Source organism: Triticum dicoccoides, chromosome 6A (assembly GCF_002162155.2).
Source record: "Triticum dicoccoides isolate Atlit2015 ecotype Zavitan chromosome 6A, WEW_v2.0, whole genome shotgun sequence".
Lineage (NCBI taxonomy): Eukaryota > Viridiplantae > Streptophyta > Magnoliopsida > Poales > Poaceae > Triticum > Triticum dicoccoides.
This window is the reverse complement of record NC_041390.1, coordinates 285,882,681-285,905,806: the sequence shown is the minus strand read 5'-3', so window position 1 is coordinate 285,905,806 and position 23,126 is coordinate 285,882,681. Positions and strand designations below refer to the sequence as shown.

The following is a 23,126-nucleotide window of genomic DNA, read 5'->3' as shown; positions in this document are numbered from 1 at the left end:
GGGCATTCTGTTGTACAACTACTTTGGTATAGTTACAAAGGTAACCGGTAGGTGACTGTTGAATTGACAGTAGTTACGAAAGGGGGAAATAGCTCAGTTGGTTAGAGTGCTGGTCTGTCATGCCAGAAGTCGCGGGTTCGAACCCCGTTTTCCCCGCCCAATCTTTCTTTCTTCCCGAGGTCATACCTCTGCCACTTTACCCTAAGTTTCACTAAGGCATATAACCCCATTCGGGTAAGAGGAGCAAGCAGTGGGGAACATCTATTTATATGCGTGTTAGCATCAACAACATCTTTTTGAGAGTAAATTACATCGATCCTTGGTGCTAGGTACTCAGGTAAGTAAATCCTGAGGATAGAACTAGAGCAAGTAAGCTCATCGCACTATCAAGTCAGTCAGGAACTAGTCTGCCAAGCTTAAGAAGAAGTGAAAAGTAAGCAAGTTGTCATCTAGTGAGGGCTAAAAGACACGGAGAACATCCCCCTCTATTTGCCAATAGCTTCCGCCTTCCTCTCTTTCATTTCATGTCAGTTCAGCCGAGCCAATATATTCCATAGGCGGGTCAGTTATAGCTGTAGTAGCCTTTGATTAGGTCCTTTCAATAGACTTTCCGTAGCTATAATTCGATAGAGTTTCCGTAGCTCAGTACTGCTGATCGTTGACGCCTGAAACTGTACTTACGGCTGTACTTGTGAAAAGAGATAGAGCTGTCTTGCTATGACTCAAAGATGGTCAAAAAGCTAATAGATGGGCTACAAAAGGTAGAGGAGAGGGGGTAAGAAGAGTAGACTTACTACGGATACAAGATAGGGTATACAGCTAAAAGGGTGAGATAGAGGAATGAAATGAGCCAGTGAAACGGTCCACGACCACAAGTATTGAGCTATAACCATAAAACTTGGGGAGTGCCTCAAGAAAATCCATTGAAATAGAAGACCCAGGTTGTAATGGAACAGATAAAGGTTGAAGAAGACCAGCAGGAAGGGTGTGCTCACTCTTGTTGAGTTGACACACATTACAGTGAAGAACAAACTTGGAGGGAGAAAAATAAACCAGAAGGGACCCATTGTTTCTGTGCAAGTCGAACAATGATGGAAAAACATCCAGTATGTAGCCGACATATGCCAACAACCCAAATGCACATATGCTAGTTAAGTTGAAACTCCTAAACTAAAGCGCAAGCAACAAAACTACTTTTTTGAAGGCGCAGAGCGTTGAAGAAGAGCATAGCTTGATTAACACAACTAGGGGCAATATGGTTCATTTTCCTAGAACACCACAACAAATGTCCCTACCAGCTGTTGCCAGGGAAGCTGAAACCATGGCTACCCCTCAACAAGCCTCTAGCTCTTATCCTAGGCCTGAACCGCCTGAACCTCCAATTACCGTATCATTGGTACTGAATACGACCACCACTCACACCTATTCCAGACCTTAACCCCTGACCACCTAGACCTCTAGTAGCAAAGCAACTAAAAGACCCAATCAAAAAAATAACCCCCTCTATCCCCCTCAAAACCTTGGCATGAACACTTGTTTCCAGCCACCTATGGCCTTCCTCACAACTCAAAACATGATAATATTAGACCTAATCCTGCACCTCCACCACCACAACCAAGACCCAATTCAATACCAAATATCCAATTTTTCCAACCAATACTTTTGCCCTATGCTGGAAATTCCATGAAACCAGAAGTGCCAATATATACTTACCTTAACCAAAGCTAGAAGAGTAGCGCGTCTATCCCGAGTTTTCGTGTCTAGCTTGCTTGCTCACTTCCTATAACGACAATCAAAGAAAATCTTGTTCTGATCCTATAATTTACACTTAGATACTTTCTCAAAAGGCTTAGTGATATGCTCCAAAACCCTCAAATACTTTCTCATATCCACATATGTCCCAAACCAAAAGTCAAACTCGGCCCCACCGAAATTTCCTACCCAGCGCCACCAAGTTCACTTGACATAGCCACTGCCACAAACCCTAGTCATTTCGGTCTCATCGATAGGGATCTCGGTCTCACCAAGATGGAATTGCAACCTCTCTGTTTCCCTTCGTAATGCTTCGGTCCAACCGAGATGAGCGATCGGTCCCACCGAGATTGCAATGCAAACTCTCTATTTCCCCTTCGGAACGTTTCGGTCTAACCGAGATTAGCGAATCGTTCCCACCAAGTTTGCCTGACCAACACTCTGTTTGCCTATTACCAAAATCGGTCCCACCGAGTTTGTGTAATCGGTCTCACCGAGATTACGTTATGCCCTAACCCTAATGGAATCAGTCCCACCAAGTTGACATGTTGGTCCCACCGAAAGTCCTAACGTTCACATTTTGAACTAAATCGGTCTGAACGAGTTTCATGATTTGGTCCCACCGAGTTTGGTGATTTGTGTGTAATGGTTAGATTTTGTGTGGATGCTATATATACTCCTCCACCCACTCTTCATTCGTGGAGAGAGCCATAAGAACATGCCTACACTTCCAACATACATTTTCTGAGAGAGAACCACCTACACTTGTGTTGAGGTCAAGATATTCCATTCCAACCACATAAATCTTGACCTCTAGCCTTCCCGAAGTTGCTTTCCACTCAAACCCTCTTTCCACCAAATCCAATCCTATGAGAGAGAGCTGAGTGTTGGGGAGACTATCATTTGAAGCACAAGAGCAAGGAGTTCATCATCAACACACCATCTATTACATTTTGGAGAGTGGTGTCTCCTAGATTGGTTAGGTGTCACTTGGGAGCCGCCGTCAAGATTGTGGAGTTGAAACAAGGAGTTTGTACAGGCAAGGAGATCGCCTACTTCATGAAGATCTACCCTAGCGAGGCAAGTCCTTCATGGGCGATGGCCATGGTGGGATAGACAAGGTTGCTTCTTAGTGGACCCTTCGTGGGTGGAGCCCTCCATGGACTCGCGCAACTGTTATCCTTGATGGGTTGAAGTCCCCATCAACGTGGATGTACGATAGCACCACCTATCAGAACCATGCCAAAAATCTCCGTGTCTACATTGCGTTTGCTCCCTCAAACTCCTTCCTTTACCTTCATATGCAATTGTTTTACTTTCCACTGCTATACTGTTAGACTTGCACGTGTAGGTTAATTACTTGACTCATGCTATGTTGTTAAAATCTGCCAAGACTTAAAATTGGGAAAAGGCTAGATTTTTATTTGGTCAAGTAGTCTAATCACCCCCCTCTAGACATACTTTCGATCCTACAAGTGGTATCAGAGCGTTGATCTCCATTTGATTTGATTTCCATAGTTTTTGGTGATCATAGCCTTGGTTTCACAACCTAGGAGAGTATGACGTCTAGCGAGGGAAATTACCACCGTAGAGGTCCTTACTTTGATGGTACTAATTTTGCTAGTTGGAAGCATAAGATGAAAATGCATATTCTTGGACATAACCCCATCGTTTGGGTTATTGTGTATATTGGCTTGCAAGGTGAATTATTTGATGGGAGAGAACTGAACCGTGAAGCCAATGTGGAAGAGTTGAAGATGCTGCAATACAATGCTCAAGCTTGTGATATTCTCTTCAACGGATTGTGCCCCGAAGAATTTAACAAAATCAGTCATCTTGAGAATGCAAAGGAAATTTGGGATACTTTGATTGATATGCATGAAGGTACCGACTCTGTCAAGGAATCCAAATTGGATGTGCTTCAAAGTCAACTTGACAAGTTCAAAATGAAGGATGGTGAAGGTGTCGCTCAAATGTACTCTAGGCTTGCTCTCATCACAAATGAGATTTCCGGCTTAGGAAGTGAAGAGATGACCAACATATTCATCATCAAGAAGATCCTAAGAGCCTTGGATGTAAAATATGATACCGTGTGCACATTGATCCAAATGATGCCCAATTACAAAGATCTCAAGCCAATGGAAGTCATTGGAAGAATTGTTGCTCATGAGATGTCACTTAAGGATAAGGAAGAGCTCTATAACAAGTCAAGTGGTGCTTACAGAGCCTCATGTGATGCTCCCACACCATCAAGTGAGAAACAAACCTTCAATGAAGAATTGAGCCTAATGGTGAAGAACTTCAACAAGTTCTACAAGAAGCAAGGAAAGAAGTTCCAAGTTAAGGTCCTACAATGACAAAAGATCTTCAAGTCATGAACGTAATTTCTACAAATATGGAAGACCTGGACACTACTCCAATGAGTGTATGGCTCCCTACAAAAGAAGAGAAGATTCTCCCAAAAGTAGAAGTAGAAGATAAGAATCACAACCTAGAGAGAGAAGGAGTAGAGATGTTCGTTATGAGCGAAGACCCTCTCAGAGAAGCAAGGATTCGGAAAGGAAGGACAAGTCATCAAAGAGCTACACAAAACAAAGAAATCAAGCTCATGTTGGTGAATGGGTATCTGGCTCCGACTCCGACAATCACTCCGAAAGAAGTTACCACTCCAACTCTGAATACACTCAAGATGAAGGTGTTGCTGGTCTAGAACTTGTGTCAACTGACTCCTATGACATATTTGACTCACCAAATGAAGGAATTGGAAGATGCTTCATGGCTAAAGGCCCAAAGGTATCACACCGCAAGTATGTTGATTTCAATAGTGATGAAGATGATTTGCTAGGTGATGATGATTTACTTATTAACAACTCTAGTTATGAAAACTATGATGAACTTTCTATTAATCATGCTAATCAAGATAAAACGAATGACAATGATAAGAAGGAGATTGAGCGTCTAACTAAAGAACTAAACACTCTTAAGTTAGCTCATGAAACTACCTTGGAAGATCATCGAGAACTTTTAAAGACTCATGAGAAGCTACGCTTTGAAAAGCTCAACCTTGAGCAAGAGCATGAGTTCTTAAAGGCAATCAATGATGATCTTCGCAAGAAAAGTTCTTATTACATTGCCAAGTGTTTACTCTTGTCTACTTACATGCCACAAGTTAAATCTAGCAACAAGAACAAGAAAGATTCTTCTTCTAGTAGTAACAATAATCATGCTAAAACCAATGTTGTTTCTTCTAGTAGTTCTCTTGATTCCACTAATGATTCTCTTAGCCAAGTTACACTTGAGCAAGAAAATATCTTATTGAAGGGAATTATGAGAAAGTTGTTTACAAGAGTCTTGCCGGAAGTAAGCAATTTGAGGAAATTGTACGCAAGCAAGGAAGACACTGGAAGAATCAAGGTGTTGATTTTGAACGAAACTTCAATGCCAATGGAGTTGAGTGGGAAGAAGATCAATACCCCAAGATGAAGTTTGTTCCCCAACAAGAGAAGTATGATCCTACTTATTTCCAAGGAACACAAGCTCAAGATGATCTTTCACCACAAGACCACAAGCTAAAGGGCAAGGACAAGCTTCAAGAAGAGATTGATGCATTTGAAGAAGCCCCTAAGGCATTGGTCAAGTGGGTTCCCAAGACTACATCAAGTTCTACTTCATCAAGTGCTACTACAACTTCAAGGATTCCCATCAAGATGGTGTGGATCCCGAAGAATAAGAACTAGAGAGTTCTTGAGGGTGACTCTGCTAACATACTTCACTCATATCATTTTGGCAAGGACAAGTGCAAACAACTTCCATATATTGCACTAGTTCAAGGAGTCACAAACCCTCTTGTTGGTAAGACAAGGGACAAGGTAACCTAATGCATTCATGGACATCATCTCATGTGAATATCACTCTATGTCTATGGATATCCTTGTTTGTTCCTTGTGGGACTAACCCGTGTAGGTATTGAAAGTGCAACCCACTCCAAAGGATTGCTTTGAATGATCTACATCAACTTTGAGCACCTACATCTTCAACACCTACATGAAGTCATCATCGACAAAACCCAAGGTTAGTTCATCCCTCCTAGGGGTAATATCACATCTAGGGGGACCTTTACTCTAATCAATTGAGCTAAAGCAACTCTAACGATGTGAACACAACAATGCATTATGTAAAAGTGGTAACCCTACTTGTGCTTAAACAATGAGTATAACCTATGATCAAATGTTCTCATTTGACTACTCGATCAATATACTCATATATAGATGACCTAGTCATCGCCAAATTGCTTGATAGATGCTAGAGTGATTGTGCATGCTTTGCCACATATTTCATTTTCCATCTTATTGTGTGAGCATGTTGCTTGCATATTTTACTCATTCGAGGACATCCATTTGTTGCCTTGATAGTTTGGCTTTTTCTCTTTTTCCAAATGGATGGACAAGAATGCCTAAGGACTTCCTCTAGCTATCTATGCTTTTCTCGTCTCAAACTCTATTCATGCTACATCACAAAGTTTGCTCAAGTCATATTCAAACCACTCTGTGTGAGGAGCACTCGGAGTCCCCGATTCGTCATAGACTTATACTTCCAGAACATCTTTGTGCATTTCGGTATGACCGAGCCATCCATTTCGGTCACACCGAGATCACTAAGTTGATCTAGGTTTTCAATCTCGGTGCAACCGATTTGAACTTTTTGCTCACACTGAGTTGCAGTAACCGCTTGCGATACTGCATCTCGGTGCCACCGAGTTGTTCCACTAGGTCACACTGACAGGGTGGGATATATATACCCACGGGTGAGATTTTGGAAATTTCTTCAAACTCCTCAGCCCGCGCGCGTGTCCTGCTCTGCCTCCTTGGGTCTATGGATCGTCTCCTCGCTGCCAGCGACCTCCCGCCGCTGGTTTCCATCACCGTCAACGGAAATCTACTCCGTTGTTGTCGCCGTAGCGAACTCCCGCCGAACTAGGGTATGGTTTCGACCCTTGTGCTATTCCTTTACCTCTGATTCGTAGCACATTGTTTTGCCATGATTCTTACCACGTATGCAAACACTCTATCCACTTAAAACATCCTTTAGGTTAGATTTGATTTGAAAATTTAGGGTTAGGTCTCCGCCGAACTCATCTCAGACCGACCGAGTTATAGAAATTGGTCTCACCGATTTGGCTTAGGCCATGGCACTTGCAATTTTCGGTCTGACCGAAAACTGCAAATTGGTGTGACCGAGTTCGATTCTCTGTGAAACCCTAGCAGTCTCGGTGCCACCAAACCGTGACTCGGTCTGACCGAGTTCACCAGTTTAGGTTCCAAAAGCTGCTTCGGTATCACCGAGTTTACAAATCGGTAGCTCCGAAATGCTTTCTGTGGAGAACTGAAACTAAGTTTTTAAGTCATCTGTTTTACAAAAACTCTGCACTTTGTGATGCTCATCCACTCTATCTCATCTACATATTTTCACAGGGTCTGCTGTTAGTGAGTTTGCATAGATGTCTGATCAAAGTGACAGTCAGAACAGGTCTGAGGAACATGTGCAGTTGAGTGAGGGTTCAGATCCCTCGAGCACTTCTGATGATGGCAGGAGGAGCACTCCCAGCAACTTGCCAAAGGCAACCACCAGATCTAGGAAGAAGAGAACCTCCGAATCTGAGGATGAGGATTATGTTGCCACTGAGGAGGAAGTAAGCTCCAAGAAGAAGGTGCTGAAAAAGGAGTATGGCACAACTGCTACAGTTAAGCCAGGAGTGAATAAGAAGGCTCCTGCAAAGAGAATTCCTATTTCTAAAGCCAGCCTCTACTCAAGAGATAATGGAGTTCACTCTTGAACCCAAAGAAGGTGGAGAAGGCAAGAAAAGGAAGGAGAGGGTCAAGAAGACTATTGCCAGAGTCATTGGCAAGCCCTCCATGATGAGAGATCCCTCTGAAGAAGAGGAAGATGATGCTACACCAACACCCAAAGCTCAGAAGCTTATGGGAGATGCTATAAAGTCAGGGGCTGCTCCATCAAAAGCCCAAGACAGGTCCCAAAGCTCCAGCTTAGAAGCCCAGTAAGCCCAAGAGGAACACCAGAAGTATACCTGCTGAAGAAAATAACAAGGCCCCAGTGCCTCGGGCTGAAGAAGATGATGAGTCTCTTATTTTGAGAAAATTGAAGCCCAAGATTCCGGACCATAATGATGCTCATCCAGTCGCTGAGAACATGCTCTTCAGGAAAGATTCAGGACTGAGATTGTGGAGAGAGTCTGATCCTTATGCCATGAGGAGGATGACTGCAGTTGACTACCGGTTTCATACAAAGGAACAACAAGACTTTTATGAAACTATTTTGCTTGACAAGAAGCCCATTGTCCGTGACATGAGATGGGTTGATTGGGAATACATCTAGGAGAATGAAGATCACTTTCTAGGAGTTTATGACAACTTCAAAGCATGTGGAGTAGATGAGTTTGTTGGACAGAAGCTCACAAAATGGAATGATGAGCTGATCATGCAGTTTTACTCCACTGCTCACTTTTACCCAGATGGGAAGATCATATGGATGTCAGAAGGTACTAGGTACCAATCCATAGTTGAAGAATGGGCAAAATTGATAAATGCCCTAGAAGAACATGAAGATGACTTGGATGTGTATGCCAAGAAGAAGAATGACCACAACACTATGGCTAACATGTACAAGGAGATCCCAGATAAAGCTTTGGAGTCTCACAAGCTTGGGTCTGTAAATTTCTTGCTGTCTGGTCTGCCTACTATCAACTAGATCCCAAGGCACACTCTGCTACCCAAGTCAGGAGATCACAAGATGATCAGAGGGCACTCTATCAACCTGCTACAACTTTTTGATGTCCCTCAGAATTTCAAGGTCATGAGTCTGATTATAGAGACAATCAAGAGGACTGCTGCTGACCAGAAGAGAAGCTGTGGGTATGCTCCACACATTCAGGAGCTCATCAACTCCAAGATGGGCACATGAACATATCTGTTGGATAAGGAGCATCTACCACTGTATCCTGATTTTGAAGATAATACTGTTGTGATGAATGAGGAGGAACCATCACCAGTTCAAGCACAGGAGAAGAGAGCCAAAGCAAAGGCTGAGAAAGATGCCATACCACTATATCCTGATTTTGAAGATAATACTGTTGTGATGAATGAGGAGGAACCATCACCAGTTCAAGCACAGGAGAAGAGAGCCAAAGCAAAGGCTGAGAAAGATGCCAAGTGTTGAAGAGGCATCTCAGGTTTTCCTGAAGAGCAAGCAAGATCAACTTGCATATCTGATCTAGTCTACACTAAGGACTGAGAAGGGCTTGGTCACCCTGACTCAAAACCAGGAGAGCTTGGAGAGGATTGTAGAAACTAAATTTTATGATCTTGATCTGAAGGTAACTGAGATTCAAACAACAGTTGAGCAGCTTCAGGAGGAAGCAGAAGAGAAGAGAGGTAAGGCAACCACAGATGCATTTCAGCGAGTGCCAAGGAGTCAGAGGTCTGCTGCCATGCTAGTGACAAATTCTAGAGCTACAACATCAGCACCAGCAGCTACAGCTCCAGTGCCACCTCCAGCAGCCACTCCACCAGCTCCAACTACATCAACAGATGCCTTCGTCCTTGGATTTCTCTCTACACCACCTCTCGAAGACCAAGCCTGAGAGACGCATAGCACTATGCATATTTGAACTTTTTGGTAACTTGTTGCCAAAGGGGGGGAAATATGTATAGATCATAGGCTTCGAGAGAGTGTTTTGCGTCTTTGCCTTTGGTTGAACTTTTTATTGTGTGAGATACTTTATATCCTTGTGTGAGATACTTGTGTGATCATGTGATTGATCATTTGCTACCTTAATGCTTGTTTAGATGATACTATATTTTATATCCATATATGATCATTCACTTGCTTGGTGATGAGTGCATGCTTTTAATTTCTACCATTTTGAGCGCTCCACCAAGATGTATGTGAAATGGAAGAGTAACACGTGATCCTAATCGATTATGCATTTGCATTCAAAAGCAAATTTTAGATAATGCACAAATTTAGGGGGAGCTCTTGCTTATCACATACTTCTCAAAGCAACGATGTTTTTCAATCTTATTATCACCTGTTGAAGTTTTGATCTATATGTTGTCATCAATTACCAAAAAGGGGGAGATTTAAAGTGCAACTATCCCTGGGTGGTTTTGGTAATTCCTAGCAACATATAGCCCATTGAGATAATGCTATTTCAAGATAAATATTTCAGGAAAGCTCAATGTCTGGCATGGAATGGATTAGAAAGTGGACCCCTCAAAATACTAAGAACACATGTTGGCTCAAGCTCAAGACACTACATTTTACTTTTAGTGATCCAAGATCACATTGAGTCCATAGGAAAAGCCAATACTATTAAAAGGGGATGAGGTGTTGCTTAATGAGTTACTTGCTCAAAATGCTTAGTGATATGCTCCAAAACCCTCAACTACTTTCTCATATCCACATATGTCCCAAACCAAAAGTCAAACTCGGCCCACCAAAATTTCCTACCCGGCGCCACCGAGTTCACTTGACATAGCCACTGCCACAAATCCTAGTCATTTTAGTCTCACTCATAGGGATCTTGGTCTCACCGAGATGAGATTGCAACCTCTCAGTTTCCCTTTGTAACGTTTCGGTCCAGCCGAGATGAGCGATCGGTCCCACCGAGATTGCAATGCAAACTCTTTGTTTCCCCTTCGTAACGTTTCGGTCTAACCGAGATGAGCGAATCGGTCCCACCGAGTTTGCCTGACCAACTCTCTGTTTGCCTATTACCAAAATCGGTCCCACCGAGTTTGTGTAATCGGTCTCACCGAGATTACGTTACGCCCTAACCCTAATGGAATCGTTCCCACCAAGTTGACATGTCGGTCCCACCGAAAATCCTAACGTTCACATTTTGAACTAAATCGGTCTGACCGAGTTTCATGATTCGGTCCCACCGAGTTTGGTGATTTGCATGTAACAGTTAGGTTTTGTGTGGAGGCTATATATACCCCTCCACCCACTCTTCATTCATGGAGAGAGCCATCAGAACATGCCTACACTTCCAACATACATTTTCTGAGAGAGAACCACCTACACTTGTGTTGAGGTCAAGATATTCCATTCCAACCACATAAATGTTGATCTCTAGCCTTCCCCAAGTTGTTTTCCACTCAAACCCTCTTTCCACCAAATCCAATCCTATGAGAGAGAGTTGAGTGTTGGGGAGACTATCATTTGAAGCACAAGAGCAAGGAGTTCATCATCAACACACCATCTATTACCTTTTGGAGAGTGGTGTCTCCTAGATTGGTTAGGTGTCACTTGGGAGCCTCCATCAAGATTGTGGAGTTGAACCAAGGAGTTTGTACGGGCAAGGAGATCGCCTACTTCATGAAGATCTACCCTAGTGAGGCAAGTCCTTCGTGGGCGATGGCCACGGTGGGATATACAAGGTTGGTTCTTCATGGACCCTTCATGGGTGGAGCCCTCCATGGACTCGCGCAACCGTTACCCTTCGTGGGTTGAAGTCTCCATCAACGTGGATGTACGATAGCACCACCTATCGGAACCACGCCAAAAATCTCCGTGTCTACATTGAATTTGCTCCCTCAAACTCCTTCCTTTACCTTCATATGCAATTGTTTTACATTCCACTGCTATACTCTTAGAATTGCATGTGTAGGTTAATTACTTGACTTGTGCTAAGTTGTTAAAATCTGCCAAGACATAAAATTGGGAAAAGGCTAGATTTTTATTTGGTCAAGTAGTCTAATCACCCCCTCTAGACATACTTTTGATCCTACAATATCGTAGACTTGATTTGAATAAGCTGACACCTACTGAAATATCTTTGCAAATGGCCGATAAATCATCTGCTATACCTATCGGTATTTGTGATGATGTGCCTGTTGTGGTTGCAAATGTTATTATTTTAACAGACTTTGTTATTTTTGATATTCCCGAGGATGATAGTATGTCTATTATTATTGGTAGACCCTTTTTGAATACTCAGGGGCTGTTATTGATTGCAACAAAGGCAATGTCACTTTTCATGTTAATGGTAATGAGCATATGATACACTTTCCGAGGAAACAACCTCAAGTCCACAGTATCAATTCTATTGGAAAAACGTCAACGATTACTATTGGAGGTTTTGAATTTCCTCTTCCTACCGTCAAGAAGAAATATGATATTCTTATTGTTGGGGACGTGCATATCCCCATTGAGGTAACTTAGTGTTATTTGAAAATTCTCCGGTTTTATGCTATTCGGAAAGAGTTTGTTAACAAGACTTTATCAACCTTGTTAGTGGATTCCTTTTGATGAGCATGAGATGGATGAAATTAGAAAGCACAACTCTCTGTATCCCCCTTTTTCTTTCTGTTATTTAGATTAAATAAAGCAAAAATAGTATTTTCTGTTTGTTTTCTGAATTATCCTTGCAATAAAAAATACCCCAAAAATAGAAGTTCTCCAAATGTCCTGAAAATTAAATATGATTTTTTGTAGATTATTTAAGAATTATTGGCACTGAGAACACACCAGGCGGCCACACCACCTGGCCACGAGGGTCTAGGGCACGCCTCCTGCCTCGTGGACCCCCTCCACTTATTCCAGCACCCACACACTTGGTCTTCCTCCAGAGAAAAAATCATCACATAGCTCAAACCCGAGTTCTAGCTCATCTTGCTGCCATTTTCGATCTCCTAGCTCAAAGATCCATTCACAAAACTGCTTTGGGGGATTGTTCTTTGGTATGTGACTCCTCCAATGGTCCAATTAGTTTTTGTTCTAGTGCTTTATTTATTGCAATTTTTTGCTGCTTAGGTGACCCTGTTCTTGAGCTTGCATGTCAAATTTATATGGTCAAAAGTAGTTTTAATGCATGATATGGCTTCTAGGCACTTGTGGGAGTAGTTGCTATCAATCTTGTTGAGTTTGGTTCACTTTTATTTTGAGTCACTAAATTTTTTAGAAATTTTTCAGAGAAAGAAAATGATGAAGAGATTGTTGAGGGGCTCTTCGAGCCGAAGCTCGAAGGATAAGCAAAGTGAAGAGAATAAGAAGCTCAAATATAATCTCCCTCGCACTGCGGAGGTTCGGCCGTGCGAATGGCCTTGTGATGAGTTCTTGAGAGCAGCCGAGATTTACGAGGACTTTTATTATTTGGCTGAGAATGCAGGCCTCATCAATTTCCTTCGCGACTAGCGCGAACAATATCTCCTACTCACTAATATTTTCGTGCAAAATTTTTACTTTCATGCTAAGAAATCACCACCTTCTGTGGAATTTCACTTATATGATGAAGTTAAGGAGATGTCACTATATGATTTTTTGTCTGGTCTGTAAGATACCCTTTGCAGGCAGCATAGAGGAACCACATCATAATGATGTGGAGGGGTTTATTGATACGATTGCTATACGGGAAACGAGGAAAGTTTCCGATGCAAGAATTACTAGCATACATTTTCCCATTCTACGTTACTTTGCAATATTTGCTAGTAGATGCTTAATTGGTTGCGGGAACAGTGGAAATCTCAGTGCTCCTGATATTGTTATTTTGTGCCATGCTTTGTTTCGTGATACCACTTTCAGTTTAGGCGCTATTGTTGCTAAACGATTAAATCTGAACCGAACAAAGGGCCCCATCTTCGAAGGCATCTTTGCTTTGCGCCTTGCTGCACACTTTGAGATACCTATTAGGCATTATGAGAAAGAGGAAAAGTTGCTGCCCCCTATTTCTCTAGATTATAAGAGTTTGGTAGAACATGACTTTATTGTTAAAGATAAGAAGAAGATGCTTAAGTACAAATTGATATTTGATAAAAAATACTGTGAGATTATTACCTTGCCTGCACCCTCTTTGTTTAACATACTTTCAGGCACGTACCTCATCTTACCCGAAGCCATTTATGCGTACTGAAGCCTGACACAAGTTCCAGAGCCAGAGCCGGAGCCACCACTTGACCCTTATCGATAGTCTGTTTATCAGTGGGATCCGGAGGAGATCGCCAACCAGTGGCACCAAGAGGACACTCTTCCGCACGCCGGAGAGGGCGGCTTTGAGCCGTGGCCATAGAACAACTTAGGACAAAAGCCTAAGCTTGGGGAGTACATATTTCTCACCGACATTACATTCATGCCCACACACTCATTCCAGTTGTCGGTGCTCATACTTTTTCATTGTACTATCCATGCTAGTTTATTTTCTTTTCCAGCATTCTTCTTGTGTGTTCGAAAAACCTTAAGAAAAACAAAAAAAATTAGTTGTAGCTTTTAGCCAGTTTACTTTCCATGCTTGTAGTAGTAGTAATTTAAAAAAACCCAAAAAGATTTCTCGTTCTTCTTTTACTTGTTGGGAGATTTCCCGTGTAAATAGTTTTGTTTCTTTTCTTTGGGGGTCGAGAGGAGAAGACCTTGATGAAAATGTTGAGTGGCTCTCATATGCATTATTGTTGATCTAACAGAGAGCCCATATTACCTTGTCTTCTCTTGTGTATTAAATGCTTGCAGATTCCAGCTTAGTCCAATGCACATGCACTATTATTATTATCCACACCGTTCGGTCGTGCAAGTGAAAGGCAATAATGACAATATATGATGAACTGATTGAGATGAGAAAAGATGGTATGAACTCGACCTATCTTGTTTTTTTGAATATGATTAGTTCATCGTTCCTGATTCAGCCTATTATGAATGAAACATGTTTGCAATAACAATTAGAGATTATAGTTGCTCATGCCATGCTTAATTAGCTAGGAGTTTATAATGGTTTACCTTGCGTGCCAACATGCTATTAAAATGGTTGTGATGTGGTATGACAGGGTGGTATCCTCCTTTGAACGATTCGAGTGGCTTGACTTGGCACATGTTCACGCATGTAGTTGAAACAAAATCAACATAGCCTCCACGATATTTATGTTCATGGTGAATTATATCCTACTCATGCTTGCATTCAGTGTTGATTAATTTTAATGCATGTTCATGTATGTTGTCGCTCTCTAGTTGGTCGCTTCCCAGTCTCTTTCTAGCCTTCACTTTTACTAAGCGGGAATACTACTTGTGCATCCACTTCCATAAACCCCAAAAGTTATTCCACATGAGTCCACCATACCTTCCTATATGCGGTATCTACCTACCGTTCCAAGTAAATTTGTATGTGCCAAACTCTAAACCTTCAAATGAAATTCTGTTTTGTATGCTCGAATAGCTCATGTATCAACTAGGGCTGTCTATATCTTCCATGGTAGGCAGGTTATTCTCAAGAGGAGTGGACTCCGCTCCTCATTCACGAGAAAATGGCTGGTAACCGAGATGCCTAGTCCCATGCTTAAATTAAAATAATTGCAAACATAACTCCCCCAGGATTGTTGTTAGTTGGTGGCACCCGTTGTTTCAGACAAGCCATGAATTGATGTTTGTTGGTGGTAGGGGGAGTATAAACTTACCATTATGTTTGGGAACCGCCTATAATGTGTGTAGCATGGAAGATATCGAGATCTCTCAGTTGTTATGTTGACAATGAAAGTATGCTGCTCAAAATATTATTTATCTCTATTTCAAAATCGAGCTCTGGCACCTCTACAAATCCCTACTTCCCTCTGCGAAGGGACTATCTATTTACTTTTATGTTGAGTCATCACCCTCTTATTAAAAAGCACCAGTTGGGGAGCACCACTGTCATTTGCATGCATTACTATTAGTTTACATTGAGTATGACTGGATCTCTTTTACCATGAATTACAATGTTTAGTCAGTCCTTGAAGTTCAGAGGTGCTCTACATTTATGTTTTGCGGTCTCAGAAAGGGCTAGTGAGATACCATCTTATTATATCATATTATGATTGTTTTGAGAACTGTTGTCATCTGAGATTTATTATTATGGCTCGCTAGTTGATTATGCCATTGATATGAGTAAACATGAGACCTAGATGTTATTGTCAATATGGTTAGTTCGTAATCTTTGCTGAAAACTTGAATGCTGGCTCTACATATTTACAACAATAAGATCAAACAGAGTTTGTAAACGTTTTTCTTTATCACTTTCAGTTTGTCAACTGAATTGCTTGAGGACAAGCAAAGGTTTAAGCTTGGGGGAGTTGATACGTCTCCATCGTATCTACTTTTCCAAACACTTTTGACCTTGTTTTGGACTCTAACTTGCATGATTTGAATGGAACTAACCCGGACTGACACTGTTTTTAGCAGAATTTCCATGGTGTTATTTTTGTGCAGAAATAAAAGTTCTCGGAATGACCTGAAACTTCACGGAGAATATTTTTGGAATATATAAAAATACTGGCGGAAGAATCAACGTCAGGGGGTCCACACCCTGTCCACGAGGGTGGGGGCGCGTCCACCCCTTGGGGCGCACCCCCTGTCTCGTGGGCCCCTTGATGCTCCACCAACCTCAACTCCAACTCGATATATTCACGTTCGGGGAGGAAAATCAGAGAGAAGGATTCATCGCGTTTTACGATACGGAGCCACCGCCAAGCCCTAATCTCTCTCGGGAGGGCTGATCTGGAGTCTGTTCGGGGCTCCAGAGAGGGGAATCCATCGCCATCATCATCATCAACCTTCCTCCATCACCAATTTGACACCGTCGTGCGTGAGTAATTCCATCGTAGGCTTGCTGGACGGTGATGGGTTGGATCAGATTTATCATGTAATCGAGTTAGTTTTGTTAGATTTGTTCCCTAGTATCCATTATGGTCAAGAGGCGAGGAAGGTATTCATACAACACCCACGGTTCAATATTGAAGTGATGCAGAGCATCCTTCCATCATCCCCATGGACTCTACATCAACACATCAAGCCGCACGTGGACCCATGACAAGAGCCAGAGCACGTGCAATGGAAACTGAGGTGAACTCCTTCCTACTTGACATGCATATGGACAGAAACAGAACTTATTTGCTACGTCACCAAAATACTCTATGCCCCATTAGGTACAAAGAGGAACAACACCAATAAGCTCAGGAGCATCCCCAAGGAGGAGGAGGACCACCCCAAGGCCACGCAGAGCAAGACAGAGCGCAAGAGCAGCAACACTGGAGGTCCCAGGCGACCCCATGCGCACGGGCCCCCGAGACCCCGTGCCCACGAACTATCCAGGGAGTTGGCACTGGGGCACCCTGTGAGCACGGGCGTGTACCGTGCCCACGGGAGCCTCGTGCGCACGGGCCCAACTAACCCCGTGCGCACGGGCTCTCCAGGATGGACGGCTGTGATCACCCGTTCGAGCCCCACTCCATCCACTTTGATCCCAAGCCTATATATTCCATACCTAGGGTTATGTTTAGGGTTAGCAAAGTATTAGACGAGATATTTGTGAGCTTTTCTCCTTCTACCCTCCCTCTTGTGGATCAAGACCCCTTAGGGAAGAATCCTTGTGGATTTCAAGATCTCCACAAGGAGAAGACTACCTTCAAGACCTCATCTCCTAGGAGTGGTAAGAACCTTATCATTGTATCTTTCCTTTGATTATGTTTGTGAACTTGTGGATCTTGTGTTTGCTATTCTAGTGGATGTGTAATTGGGTATTGTTGGAGTGATTTTCCTCTTTGTGTTCTTGTTGTTTATCTCCTTTTCCTCCTCCAAGTGTGAAAAGATCCATCTTAGGGTTTCACCCTACACCATCTTGGTATAATGAGCAAGGTTGATTCACATCTTGGAGTCCGTACCCTCCACTTTCTAGCTTGATTCTGTTGTTTTTCGTCTTAATCTGAAAATCCCCACCAAAAATAGCCCCAAATTTTTTTCTTGCAATTTGTTGATATTGTGAGATTTGGTTGTTTTGATCCAAGAATTTGGTGTTTGGCAAGTGGATCTACCCCCCTACCATCTTCCCCACGTATCCCTCCATCGAATTTGGCCTCAAATTAGAAAATACCTATGGATCCAGAGCAGTTTGCCGCTCCCTGAGGACCCTGTGCACACGGGCCATCGGGACCCCGTGCACACGGACCTCACTTACCCCGTGCGCACGGACCATCCAGATACTTTCGACTATGTTTGGTTTTGCATCATTTTGATTCCCTACCACCACTTGTGTTCCTCCACAATATTTCTCGTGGTTGTTTGAGTTTGGGTTGCGGTTTACCTTGTGTCCCAAGGTGTTTCGGCTACTTGGGCACGATTGGACGTCAGGATCACCGCCACTCATCATCGACTCGAACTCCACATCGACTTCGACCATTCCATCTCATATCAACCGTAAGCAAGGACGGTAACCTCGACGACGCCTTTGTGCTATCCTTGCCATTACCTTGATAGCTTCGAGCCCCTTTTGCGTACCTTACCCATCGAGACTAGCTTGTTGAGTATTATCGGGCCACGCCTTAGTGCACCATTTGTGTTACGTCTCTCCCATGCATATACTACTTGTTATCTCGCTTTGTGGCTCGCATATCAAGCATTGTGGCATAGTCAAACAAAAGAAAGAAAGAAAAGCTTTTAAGCATAAGAGAAGAGAAGCAAGAGCTTGTAACAAATAGCATTCAGCCACTTTACCTAGTTCATCATCTCGGTTCATACACACATAAGCATAGTTGGGATAGTGAGACGACCCGTTTCTCTCTTAGGTTGGCGCACTAGCGTATCTAGCCCATTGGAGCAATCGAGCTAGTGTGTCTCTAGTATCCGTACAACAAGAGCATTATCCGTGGTTTCACATATTAGAGCTCACCCCTTGGTTGTGCGGATCCCATTTATCTTCCATGTGTGTGTTCCTAGTGTTATCTTGGGTTTGATCTATTTGTCTTACTTGCCATTTGTGAATCTTCTCAACTTTTTCAACATCTTGACTAACATTTGCTTGAATTATTTGTGCCATCTCCTAACCGAGCTCCTCCATAAGTGTCGGTGTCAAAACCGACGGATCTCGGGTAGGGGGTCCCGAACTGTGCATCTAGGCCGGATGGTAACAGGAGGCAGGGGACACGATGTTTTACCCAGGTTCGGGCCCTCTTGATGGAGGTAAAACCCTACGTCCTGCTTGATTAATATTGATGATATGGGTAGTACAAGAGTAGATCTACCACAAGATCAGAGAGGCTAAACCCTAGAAGCTAGCCTATGGTATGATTGTTGTTCGTCCTACGGACTAAAACTCTCCGGTTTATATAGACACCGAAGAGGGCTAGGGTTACACAGAGTCGGTTACAATGGTAGGAGATCTACATATCCGTATCGCCAAGCTTGCCTTCCACGCCAAGGAAAGTCCCTTCCGGACACGGGACGAAGTCTTCAATCTTGTATCTTCATAGTCCAGGAGTCCGGTTGAAGGTATAGTCCGGCCATCCGGACACCCCCTAATCCAGGACTCCCTCAGTAGCCCCTGAACCAAGCTTCAATGACGACAGGTCTGGCGCGCAGATTGTCTTCGGCATTGCAAGGTGGGTTCCTCCTCCAAGTACTTCATAGAAGATTTTGAACACAAAGGTAGTGTCCGGCTCTGCAAAATAAGTTTCCACATATTGCCATAGAGAGAATAATATTTACACAAATCTAATCTGCTGACGTATTCCGTATCATGACATCACACCACGACCAAGTCTTTATTCGAATCGTTTTATTGTCCCACCTTAGCGCGTTTAGCGAGGTGGTTTCCTTGGCACGTCTTGTTAAAGCAGAGATCGTGTCCCCTTATTCCGAGATTCTCATCAATACGGGCGTGGGTAACCCAACCGTACCCGTTGGTATATTTTCTCGATCAAAGGCGAATCCCAAACGGTCACGGGGAAGGCCCTTGGTATTCAACCTCTTATAAAGAGACCAAGGCCTTACTCCTTTCTTTCAGTCTCAAACGAGTTCGCCCTTCGCCTCGAGTTCCAACACCCAAGGATCCAAATTTCAGGCGCTTCGGACCTTCGACAATGTCCGGTTTCGACCTTCGAGGCCGATGGATGTCCGTGCTGAAGCTGAGAGAGGCCAAGTTCTTGACCGGCGAAATCTCGCATAGCCTGCCTGCTCAAGGGCAGGTCATTCCCACTCCCAAGCCTGGTGAGAGTGTGGTGTTCATGTCTCACTTCCTTCGGGGGCTAGGCTTCCCGACGGATCCCTTCGTGAGGGGGCTCATGTATTATTATGGGCCGAAATTTCACGACTTAGCCCCGGAGTCCATCCTCCATATTTCCTCATTCATCATCGTGTGCGAAGCCTTCCTCCGTATCACTCCTCACTTCGGACTATGGCTCAAGACCTTCAAAGTAGAGCCGAAGATGATCGAGGGATGGCACACGGAGTGCAGAGGTGCTTTTATAAGCAAGAATGCTGGTACTCCATGGCCCGAGGGCTCTTTTCAAGAGGAGTTCAGCTTATGGCAACGAGAGTGGTTTTATATTACCGCTCCCAGGGCCCCTAAGTGGGTGGCGCCACCTGCCTTTCGCTCGGGTCCCCCACCACGAATGGCGTCATGGGTCAATACGGGGCTGGACTGGGGGCCGGCAAAGGACGTGCCCCTGTTGCAGGGCCACATCCGAGATCTCCTAGAAAGAGACATCAGTCTGGTCGTGGTGACACAGGTTATGTTAATTCACCGAGTTCTGCCTTGCAAATGTCGCCCCCTCTGTCTGTGGGAGTTCAACCTGGAGGGACCACGAGTTCTCCAACATTTTCTTGGCATGACGCCCGTGGAGATGTACAAATTGTTCTTTGGACCACAAGTAGTGTGTCCGGATTCTACGGAGGACGCAGGTCTGAGCTGCAATCGTCCGGATACTCAAGTAAGTAGCCTTGTGCCCGGACTCGCTATCCGTATATTTATCATAAAATTGCCCCTAAAAGAGCTGTCCTTTAAACAGGAGTGGATAGCAAAAGCAAAGCTAATCAGGTGTCCGGCCCCCCTCCGCCGGGTCCTGTACTAGTCATGATGTTGGAGGTTGTGCCTTCAAAGGGAAGCGAGGGAGGGGACAAGGAAGCTACAACCTCCTCAAAGGAGGTTGTCCGGAAGGGAGGAATCGAAAATTCCTCTCCTCAGGGGAAGAAGAGGACCGCCTCTGAAGACCCGGAGACCATGGCCTTAAAGCGGGGGAAGAAATCTTCGCCAGAGGGTCCTGTGCTGGGGGATACTTCGGCCGAATTATGCCCTCAAGGGGATCAGCCCTCCACCGAGCCGTAAGTAGAGAGGAGTTTTCTTTTTAAGAAACGGGAGAAATCCCTGCTTTATATCTGAGAAAAGTAATCGAAAATTTACCTTGTAGCTCGGACCTTAGCCCTTCTCAGCAAAGCTCGTCTTTGGGGGATCTTCTTCCGGAGATGATGGAGAGCGGAACGCCTCCCCCTGCCATACCGCCTTGCGAGGCAGGCGATCCTGAGGTATTGTTGCGGAGGGTTTCTCCGAATCCGGCGGGGCCGGAAGGTAGTCATATGGCCCCCCAAAGCCCTCCACATCCGGCCTTCGAAAAGGGCCATCGGACGAGTCCGGCGCCATCTGGTGCGCGGTCGGAGGAGCTGAAGCATCTGCTAGGGCGAGCATCTATCTCAGAGGAGCACCGTGCATTTATGGGTACGGTGATTGAGAGGATTTCATCCGCGAAGAGCAGATTGCACGAGGCCGTCAGGAGTTTACTGACGGGTTTTGAGGTACGCAAAATAATGTACCCTTTTTGGACAGTTGCGCATAAATAAGATGCGCCCTGTGTAGATAGTAGCCCCTGAGACTCTGTGTGTTGTCAAAAGTGATGGCGCACAGAGGATCATAATCCCAGGTCTAATATGCCACCTTTATACGTAGGTGGTGAAGTGTCTGGTGGCCAGTCGGACCGATGGATTTGCCGAGCTAAATCGGCAACTTAACGTTGCAGATGCCGACATCGCGCTTGTCAACAAGCGGCTTGACAAGGCACAAGGTATGTAATTCCTTCGGCAGCGCCTGGTAAGAGGAGCTTTATGACAGTATCTTACAATGTGTGCGCTTGATGCAGATGGTGCTGCTGCCATGGAGAATCTTTGGGCGGAACATGCCCGAGCCAAGGAGCAAGCCAGGAAAAGTGATGCGGTTGCCGGAAAGGCAATTGAAGAGCTGAAAGCCGAACAGGCTGCTCACTGCCGAAGCAAGAAGGAAATGGCCGAGATGGCCGTGAGGCTGAAGAACGCTGCTGACCTTTGCAAGCTTCTTGAAAAAGAAGATCGGGCGGAACAGACGGACCTGAAGAAGGCCGTTGCCGATGCCAAGGATGCTCGCTCTGCGATGAGAGCTATGAAGGAGGAGCTGCGTCAGGCCGGAGAGATCGCGGCTGGAAAGCCCTTTAAACATGCTCCGTTAGACCAGATGTGGAGTACGACGGACACCTATCTGGATTTAGCAGCGAGTGCTGCAGATGCGGCCGAACACTTCCGAGATCAAGAAGATCGCGAAGTGGAAAAGCTCTTCTGGTCGCAGTTCCACAATCCAGAGCGTCCACTGTCATTAGCCGATCGTTTGGCCGAATGGGCCGAGCTAAATAGGTTGTCCGGACTCGCCATGAAGTATGTCATGAGTCATCTGTGGCCAAAGTGGCCAGAGAGGCCAGAGCCGAAAAGTTATTTCAACTTGGTGCAGCAGTTCCTTGGTGCGGCGCCGCATATCAATGCGATGAAGAGGTCAGCGTGCATAGAGGGTGTGCGGATGGCTCTTGCCCGTGTCAAGACATACTGGGCGGAAATGGAAGCTACCGCTGTTGCATCCCCAGACTCGGATGGAAGCCGAGTACCTGCCGAGCGCTATTTTCAGGAAGTTCTGCAAGGCGCTCGTTTAATAGAGACGCAGTGCTCGAAGGATACTATATTCGAATAGCATGTATTATTGTAAAACAATGTTTTGATAAATTGTAGAAGCTTTTTATACTTGTGCCTGCAAGTATTGGAATACCTCCTGTGCGGCTGTTTAACATATACATATATATAATCTGAAAGATGGCAGTCGTCGGCTTCAGCCCCCACGCACATAATGCGGGGGTGCTCGCAGAAGGCGCATTTTCACACTTGATCCAACGTCTTGGTCCTACAAAGGAGGTGATGGCGCAGCGAACTAGGCAATCAGACTATGATGCTTTATCACTTTCACTTAGCCATAGGAGTTTGACATTGAGGCTACTTATATAGCCCCTGGTGGCGCTTGCACTCGCCCAAACTCGGGGCGCGTATGTGCCTGGCCAGGAAACGTCCCTTCGTTAATGCGGAGGAATCCTAAAGATTCCGGTATGTCATCGAGTGGTTGACCAGTCTCACGCTATATCAGGACAGTCAGTTTTCGGCTTTCTCTACTGAGGTGCTCGCCTGGCCGAACCGGGGCACAATCGCAGTAGTTCTCCTGGTGCCGCCTTAGCCGATAGAGTGGAACGTAAGGCAGCAAAACACAGGAGCCGGAAAAACCCAACATTTGA

The 23,126-nt window shown here is 44.5% G+C and overlaps 1 non-coding gene across 1 annotated transcript; it reads left to right on the top strand.

The window, feature by feature from the left end:
- Positions 1-82: 82 nt before the first annotated feature.
- On the top strand, positions 83-156 carry TRNAD-GUC. Its single transcript has one exon. It is a non-coding gene; the product is annotated as a tRNA-Asp (tRNA).
- The last annotated feature ends 22,970 nt before the right edge of the window (positions 157-23,126 follow it).